A 9,750-nucleotide genomic window follows, 5' to 3' on the forward strand; every position below is an offset into this window, starting at 1 on the left:
CTCTCCCTCTCTCTCTCTCCCCCTCTCTCTCTCCCACTCTCTCTCTCTCCCTCCCCCTCTCTCTCCCTCTCTCTCTCCCCCCCTCTCTCCCCCTCTCTCTCCCTCTCTCTCTCCCTCCCCCCTCCCCCCCTCTCTCTCTCTCCCACCCTCTCTCTGTCTCCTTCTCTTTCTCTCCCCCTCTCTCTCTCCCACTCTCTCTCTCTCCCTCCCCCCTCTCTCTCCCTCTCTCTCTCCCCCCCTCTCTCCCCCTCTCTCTCCCTCTCTCTCTCCCTCCCCCCTCCCCCCTCTCTCTCTCTCCCACCCTCTCTCTGTCTCCTTCTCTTTCTCTGCCTGTCTGTCTGACTGCTCCCCCCCCCCCGCCCCCTTTACCCCACCCTCTCCCTCTTTCTCTTTGTCTCTCTCTCTCTCACACACACACACACACCCTTTACCCCACCCTCTCCGTCTTTCTCTGTCTTTGTCTGTCCCCCCCACCCCCACCCCCGCCAACTCCCCGAGCCCTCTCCCTCTCTCTCTCTCTCTATTATTTTTTCTTTGTCTCCCTCTTTCTCTTTGTCTCTCTCTCTCTCTCTCTATTATTTTTTCTCTGTCTCCCTCTTTCTCTTTGTCTCTCTCTCTCTCTCTCTCTCTCTCTCTATATATATATATATATATATATATATATTATTTTCTCTTTGTCTCTCTCTCTCTCTCTCTTATTTTTTCTTTGTCTCCCTCTTTCTCTTTGTCTCTCTCTCTCTCTTATTATTTTTTTCTCTGTCTCCCTCTTTCTCTTTGTCTCTCTCTCTCTCTCTCTCTCTTATTTTTTCTTTGTCTCCCTCTTTCTCTTTGTCTCTCTCTCTCTCTCTCTCTCTCTCTCACACACACACACACACACACACTCTCTCTCTCTCTCTGTGGTTAGTATCTTTTCTTCTTTTTTTTTCAAAGAAGGAACTTTGCGTTGTTTCATTATCAATTTTGCTTTCACCATTTCATTTGTTTATTATAATGGTTTGTTATAAATTGAAAGTAGGCTGATGCATTCACCCATGTCATGATAAGGACCTCATGGCCAATGACATTAAAGTGTCAAAGCGTCAAAAGCCTCTCTCTCTCTCTCTCTCTCTCTCTCTCTCTCTCCCTCTGTGTGTGTGTGTGTGTGTGTGTGTGTGTAGGTGGGTGGATGCGTGCACGCGCGCGCGTGTCAGTGTGTGTGTGTGTGTGTGTGTGTTTATTGTGTGCTTCAACTTCGGCTGTCCTTCTGTCTGCGTCTGTCTGTTGCGGCTGTGTCTGTTTCTGTTTCTGTCGCCCCCCCCCCCCCCACCCCCCGCCCCCACTCTCTCTCTCTTTCTCTCCCCTACCTCCCTTCTCCTGTTTCTCCTCTATCCCCCTCCCCCACCCCCTCCCCCTCCCCCACCCTCTATCCTCTCCCTCTATATCCATCTCTCCTTCCTTTTCCACCTACATCCGTTTTCCATCTATCATTTTGAATAAATAAATAAATATACAAAAGCTGACAGCTGCCTGCCTCAGTGTAGCCGGGCTGAATGACTGTTAAATAAAACTATCTCAATACTCAGTCGTCGTCATATGAATAATATTATTTGCTTGACTTGATATTCTGTCACGTGGATAAGCGACTAAGCGACTAACGTCGAGTTTGGAAGATAGCCAAGCGGTCGCTTCAATACATCAATGTGTGAATGTGCTTGTCATTCTCTCTCTCTCTCTCTCTCTCTCTCTCTCTCTCTCTCTCTCTCCCTCTCTCTCTCTCTCTCTCTCTCTCTCTCTCTCTCAGTCTCTCTCTCTCTCTCTCTCTCTCTCTCTCTCTCTCTCTCTCTCCCTCTCTCTCTCTCTCTCTCTCTCTCTCTTCTTCTTCTTCTTCTTCTTCTTTCATCGTCTCCAGAAATGTATCGTATGTCTCTCTCTCAATCATATTCTGTGTCTCTTGGTGTATATGTGTGTGTGTGTGTGTGAGAGAGAGAGAGAGAGAGAGAGAGAGAGGAGGGTAATGTTCTCATTTCTCTTTTTGACGACCACGGGTGACCATAGTTTGTCACAGCCAGCCCAGTGAGCAATGCCAACTTCTTGAGTGGCTTCTTTCTGTTCCGTGTGAGGCGCGTGCAGATGAACCGGTGTTAGAGGTTCATATGTGTAGTCCCCTTGTCAACTTTAGCCCCAGGATAATTTTGGAGATATCTTCGAAAATGACCTTGACAGGAAAGTTTCAATGTACTACTTTGAATGATAGAACGACTACCGTAAAGACATGATTGTGTGTGTGTGTGTGTGTGTGTGTGTGTGTGTGTGTGTGTGTGTGTGTGTGTGTGTGTGTGTCGTGTGTGTGTGACAGGGGGAAAGATCGAGGTTTTGTCTAGGTATAGCTGAAGAATAACACGCGCACATACACCAAGGCCAGACATATACGTAGGCAAACACACAGACGCACAGACATAGACACCGCACACCTACCCACAGACACAGACACGGACAGACACTCAGACACAGTAGCAGCGGTGGTAGTAGTAGCAGAGGTGGTTGTAAGAGTAGTTGTAGTAGTAGAAGTAGTAGTGGTAGTAGAAGCAGCACCGGCAGTAGCATCAGTAGCTGTAGTAGTAGCTCTGGCATCATCGGCGGCCGGCGGCAGCAGTAGCAGTAGCAGCAGCAGCAGCAGCAGTAGTAGTAGTAATAGAAGTAATGATTGTTGTTATTGTGTAGTCTTCGTCCTAGCAACAGCAACAGTGTGGTGATCTCAACAACTCCAGGGGAAAAAACAACAACAACAACAACAACAACAAAACAAACAAACAAAAAAAACACCGCGTATCAAACTCTGGAGTCAGGGTGGGTTACTTTTACAGCCTGCACCCCCATCCCTCCCTCATCCACCCCCCAACCCCCCCCCCCCCTCCCGTTCCCCTCCCCCCCCCTCACTCTCCCTGCAGCCACAGCTATCCACGGCCATTGAACCCAAATAGCCAGTGAGCTTGCCAAAAGATTTTGCGCGCTGAAGGGTCAAGGTTATATCCTCTCCTATCTGCCGTTCCTTTCCGCCCCTCCCCCCCCCCCCCCCCCCTCCCCCCTTCCTCCCCCTGCACCCCCACACACCCCCACCCTCCCCAACCTATACTTCTATCGCCATGTCGACCAGCACATTTTCGCCGCTGCCGGCTTTTCTGGGTCACGTTCTCGGTGGAAAACGTTTTTGGAGGCGAACGACGAACGCTAACGAAGCGATCACAGTGACAGCGAGGAAGTTAGTTACCGATAACTTCTTCGAAACACCAACATCTGCAGTTTGTGTAAAGTCCTGTTTTCGCATCCTAAATTATTACACATATTTTACCCGCATTTGTGTGTGTGTGTGTGTGTGTGTGTGTGTGTGTGTGTGTGTGTGTGTGTGTGTGTGTGTGTGTGTGTGTGTGTGTGTGTGTGTGTGTGTGTGAAACGATATTAGCATTAGTAGATGTTATTTGTTACCCATTTTCACTACAGTGGATTTCGACTCTTATCTTGTACGCTATTTTTTTTACTCAATTTTGATGCAAATTCAGTCACTAAACTAACGTGCCACCATCTTGCGTTTTCCGTTGATCGTCTCACAAACCATGGAAATGTAACTAATAGGTGCAATGAATAATTTAAGACGCTAGAATATTGATATTGTGCTTGTTTTGTTGCAGGTGTATCTGCAACTAGTGTTTCGCTGCGTTGCGTTGCATCCTGTTGCTTTGTGTTACGTTGCAGAAGTGGTATTGTGTTGTATGGTGTCAGTGTAGTTTCTGTTTTCCAAATTTCCATTCTGTCTGTTTAAATGTTGTCTTTTTGATGACACGCAAACAACAGACCTGGGGGAATCTGTTGAACTGAGATCTGTGCGACGCCTCAGTGACTGTGTTTATCGAAAGGGGAAAACATGTGTGGGTAACAACTAAACAACCCTTCCGTTGTTTACAAAAAATATTCAAAAATCCAAAAGAGAAGCATGAGAAATGCAAAATAGAAACCCTTCAGAGACCGTTGTTAGTGGCCCTTTGATTTCTTTCACAGAGAGAGAGAGAATTTATAAATAGACATATTTATGAACAGTTACAACGGACATTGATAAAAAAAAAAATGTAAATGGATAAGTTTTTGAGATTTTTCGAATATTGATATACCGGTTATTTGAATAAAGGACACACAGACAGAAAGAAAGAAGTAATGAATAAATGAAAGTATCAGTTGATGTTGTATGAACTGTAAATTAGATTCTGTTGTGTTGCATTGTGTTGTGTTGTATTGTATTGTCATTTTGGAGGAAAAAAAAATCTTAGTGGTGTCCTGGCAGGTCTCACGAATTCTTTTGTTACCAGTAACGCCACCTTCTTCTTCTTCTTCTGGAAGAAAGAAAAAATAATGATTCCCTAACTTGCATTCAGTGAAATAAACTTTGGTTTGTTTTGTATTAACCTTGAAGATAGATGTGAATACATACACCTTAGGCAAAATATTTTTTTAAATTAGATAACCAATACTGAATAACCTAAACTAATAGGTTTTACGTGCCGCACCCACGTTGACATGTTTTCATATGCCCAATCTGTAAGACTTTTTGCCGCAAACACACACAAACCGAAAACTTCACACAAACAAACACACTAATCTTTCAACAGTAAGACACAGTGTCGATAACCTTCATATATATATATATATATATATATATATATATATATATATATATATATATATATAAAATTTAAAAAAATAATTTTTTTTTAATACATCTAATACATCTGCAGTTTCTGTTCATACGAGATATATTTTGATTGGTTTGAGGACTCTTACGAACGCCTGTTAACTCTCTCCATACGAACGGCGAAAGAGACGACATTAACAGCGTTTTTCCCCAATTACCACCATCAAAATATTACAAGCGGAAGGCTCTTATACTGAAGACGTGAAATTTGACAAAGAATACCACAATTCTGACGACGGAAACTAAAGGTTGGGTCATTCAGACACCCACTGGACATCCGAGGGGTCTGTGTAGAGGAGAAGAGAGGACTGGCCGTACTGAGTGAGTTAAACATAGTCTTATGTACCCGCAATGCCTTATTTATTCAATGTTTGCGGATCTGACGCCCGGGACGGTCAAACTCAGTGGGCTGGACAGATGAACTTCTGAAACGTTTGCATGTTCTGCTTACGACGGTAACGCTTTCCCAGTATGAACCTAATCGTAATTCAGTGGTTATATATATCAGGAGCCGTGTTTCTCAATGCAGACTGTCACTTGACTGACTGCTTACGTAACAAATGACTATCATAGTTGTATCTACATTGTTTCCCCCCCCGGCTCCCTGCCGCTATTTTTAAGAACCTTGAGGACTTCTAAGCCAACCAGCTTACATACACACACACGCACGCACGCACGCAAACGAACACACGGACTCACGCACAGACACAGACACACGTACGCACGCACACACACATGCACACACACACGCACACACACACACATAGTACACACATACACACACACACACGGGCACACACACATTAAGAGACAGGATATGGTGTGTGTGTGTGTGTGTGTGTGTGTGTGTGTGTGTGTGTGTGTGTGTGTGTGTGTTTTGCGGTTTGCTTGTTTGGTTTTCTATTTCAATCGTTCCTGAAAATGTGTTCGTATATAATTTTCTGGCCTTGAATTTATTTTCTTTCCTTCTTGCTCTGGGTTTTTGTTGTTGTTGTTGTTGTTTTCTCTCCCCCCCCCACCCCCCGCCACCCTCACACACACACACCTCCCACCCCCGCACCCCACCCTCACCCCCCGGCCCCCTACTCTTCCGCCTTTTCCCTCTCCCTCCTCCTCTTCTTGATATTCTTCCTCTATTCCCTCTCCACCTCCCCTCCCCTCCACCCCCCCTTCCTCTTTCTCCCCTTCCCTCATTTCCTCCTCTTCTTTCTCTCTCTCCCTCCACCATCTCCGCTTCACTCTCATATTCTGTCATCATCTTCTTCTTCTTCTTCGTCGTCGTCGTCGTCGCTGTCGTCTTCGCCATCCTCCTCCTCTTTCTTCTTCTTCTTCTTCGTTCTTTTTCTTTTATCACAACAGATTTCTCTGTGTCGTTGTCGTCGTCCTCCTCCTACTCTTTCTTCTTCTTCTTCTTCTTCTTCTTCTTCTTCTTCTTCTTCTTCTTCTTCTTCTTCTTCTTCTTCTTCTTCTTCTCTTTCTTCCTATTCTTCTTCTTCGTCGTCCTCCTCCTCCTCCTCCTTCTTCTTCTTCTTTTTCTTCTTCTTCCTCTTCGTCCTCCTCCTCTTTCTTCTTCTTCTTCTTATCTTCCTTCCTCTTCTTCTCCTTCTTCTTTCTCTTCATCCTCCTCCTCCTCCTCTTTCTTCTTCTTCTTCTCTTTCTTCCTCTTCATCTCCTTCTTCTTCCTCTTCGTCGTCCTCCTCCTCTTTCTTCTTCTCCCTCTTCGTCCTCCTCCTCCTCCTCTTTCTTCTTCTTCTTCCTCTTCGTCCTCCTCCTCCTCCTCTTTCTTCTTCTTCTTCCTCTTCGTCCTCCTCCTCCTCCTCTTTCTTCTTCTTCTTCTTCCAGTCAGTTTTCTCCCTTTTGTCCCTCTCCTCTCTAACCATCCACTCTCCCCGTCTCACCCCCCGCCCCCCGCCCCCCATCCCTCTTTCACGTTCTCGTTGTTTTCAATTGACTGTTACCCCCACTTGGGTAGTATTGTACTGTACTGTACTGTACTGTACTGTACTGTACTGTACTGTACTGTACATGTACTGTATGTGGAGTGATGGCCTAGAGGTAACCCGTCCGCCTAGGAAGCGAGAGAATCTGAGCGCGGCGCTGGTTCGAATCACGGCTCAGCCGCCGATATTTTCTCCCCTTCCACTAGACCTTGAGAGGTGGTCTGGACGCTAGTCATTTGTATCAACCGGCATCAGTGTCCCCTGAACAATACTGTGTTATTCTTCTTAAGAAGATAATAATGATGCTCTCTCTTTCTCTCTCTGTTATGCATGTGTGGGTGTATGTGTGAATGTGTATCTTCATGTTTTACATTTATTTGCTTATTTATCATCAATGTTGTATTATTTATTTATTTATTATTATTATTATTATTACTACTACTACTACTACTACTACTACTACTACTACTATCTTTTTTATATTATAATCATTATTTATTTATTTATTTATTATTTATTTATGTACGCTTATCTATTATTTATTCACCTTTTTTTCTTTTTTTCTCAAGGCTGACTAAGCGCGTTGGGTTACGCTGCTGGTCAGGCATCTGCTTGGCAGATGTGGTGTAGCGTTTATGGATTTGTCCGAACGCAGTGACGCCTCCTTGAGCTACTGAAACTGAAACTGAAACTGAAACTCTCTCTCTCTCTCTCTCTCTCTCTCTCTCTCTCTCTCTCTCTTTCTCTCCACGCCCCCCCCCCCCCTCATCCCCAAGCCGCCCCCCTCCCTCACACACACACACACACACACACACACACACACACACACACACACACACACACACACACACACACACACACACACACACAAACAAAGAGCAGACAGGTCATTGACAGGTGAACAGGTTAGCTAAGGTCGGGTAGTGACAGGGGGCAGGGGGTGGGATGTTGGGCTGGAATGTGGTTCTTTTTTTTTTTCTTCTTCTTCTTCTTCTTCTTCTTCTTCTTCTTTTTTTCCGGGTGAAAAACTGGGTGTATGAAGTTCGACCAACATCAAAACAGTCACTGGCCTATCGTCGAAGACCCTTTGTCAATGTTATGGCTCAGCTACTCTCCGCGGCTGCCGGGTTTCAAAGCACCATCATGGGACAAGGTCGACCGCCCAAGTAGAAAAATACTACTGCAAGAAATGCCGCAAGTCAATACAATACAATACAATGCAATACAATACAATACACAAACTTTATGGTCTATACTTTGGTACAGAGATTTTCTTTTTGGCAGCAGCACATGTCCAAAAACAAATAAAATGAATTGAAAATAAAAAGATAAATTAAATGGCACCAAATAGCTATATACAGATTACTGAAATTTACGTGCCTCTCCATTTCAGTCAGCCAAGCCGCATTGCACATCTTCCCACAACACACACACACACACACACACACACACACACACACACACACACACACACACACACACACACACACACACACACACACACTCACACCACGCGCACACACACGCACACATACACTCTCTCTCTCTTCCTCTCTCTCTCTCTCTCTCTGTATCTCTCTTCACAAAGTATGCAACTACAAAGATCATAGTTCATTTAAAAATCAAATATCACCAGAGTAAGACAAGAATTAAACCAAAAAGCAGCACTCAAAAAAACAACAACAAAAAAACAAAAAAAAACCACACAACACCTTGTCCCAAGTAGGCGATTTTCCTACTGAGGATAGTAAGTAACACGAAATGTGTCGCTAGCTTTCACATATCTTGACGTGGTGAACTACGCCTAGTAGTAAATGGTTACAAAAAGTGTCTCGAGTTCAGTTATTATTATTATTGTACCATGATCCCATCAAGACACTGGAGAGGAGACACCAGACTACCATCTACCGCCTTCGCACAGGACAACTGCGGCCTCCGAGCACACCTGAAGAGGATTGGAGTGACAGCCACATCCCTATGTGATTGCGGCCAGGCTGACCAGACCCCATCCCCTATTCTCCAACAATGCCCCCTGTATGAGAAGATGCGGCAGCAGTCCTGGCCTGGGGGTGCTGACCTCATCACCAAGTTCTGGGGGACGGCAGCCGATCTTCGCCGGACGTCCGAGTTTGTGGCATCCCTCGGACTTCGACCCTGACTGCGTAGCTGTCGAACGCCAAAGAAAGAAAGAAAAGAAAGAAAGAAAGTCGCGGTTAAGTAGGTTATTTATTTCATGATAACTGTCAGGATCCAGTGCCAGCTACGCTGGACAGGACATGTTGTCCGCATGACAGACAGCAGGATCCCGAAGATGCTTTTGTATGGCCAGCTGAAGGAAGGCCACCGTGAACTTGGAAGACCCTGCAAGCGCTTCAAGGACACCTTGAAGACAAGCCTCAAAGCCTGTGACATAGACATCGCTTCCTGGGAAACTGATGCCCTTGACCGCTGTCGCTGGAGGATGCTGTGCTCTAGTGGCATAAAGACGTTTGAAAACAAGAGAATGCTAGCCATTAAGGAGAAGCGTGAGCGAAGGAAGCAGGGCTCAACTTCTGGAGACGTTTTCCCTTGCAACACCTGTGGGAAGTGCTGCGCATCCAGAATCGGCCTCTTCTCCCATAATTATGAGGACACACACCGACAGATAAGCCTGCCTGCCTACTCATCCGTCGGTCCGACGGGAGACTCCATCAGGTTCTGCCGGTGATCTGGAAGGTCAGCTTTGAAAGATGAGTTTCAGTTTCTGTTTCACTGAAGTTCAGAAGCGAGGAGGCGTCACTGCGTTCGGACAAATCCATATACACGCTACACCACACCTGCTAGGCGAAGGTTGTGTTTTATGTTGTCATCACGATTTTGATAATTACCAACGAATTCAACGTATTGTTCACCGCTGCTGGCATAACCGCCCTAAGTTCTATTCCCAGTATGTAATTTCAGGCCTTGAACTGAATGACACTTTCCCCAGTCAGATTAACTCTCTCCATACGAACGGCGAAAGAGACAACGTTAACAGCGTTTCACCCCAATTACCATCATCAAAATATTGCAAGCGGAAGGCTCTTACATTGAAGACGTGAGTGTTAACAA

The sequence above is a fragment of the Babylonia areolata genome, chromosome 16, assembly GCF_041734735.1.
Source record: "Babylonia areolata isolate BAREFJ2019XMU chromosome 16, ASM4173473v1, whole genome shotgun sequence".
NCBI classification, from domain to species: domain Eukaryota; kingdom Metazoa; phylum Mollusca; class Gastropoda; order Neogastropoda; family Buccinidae; genus Babylonia; species Babylonia areolata.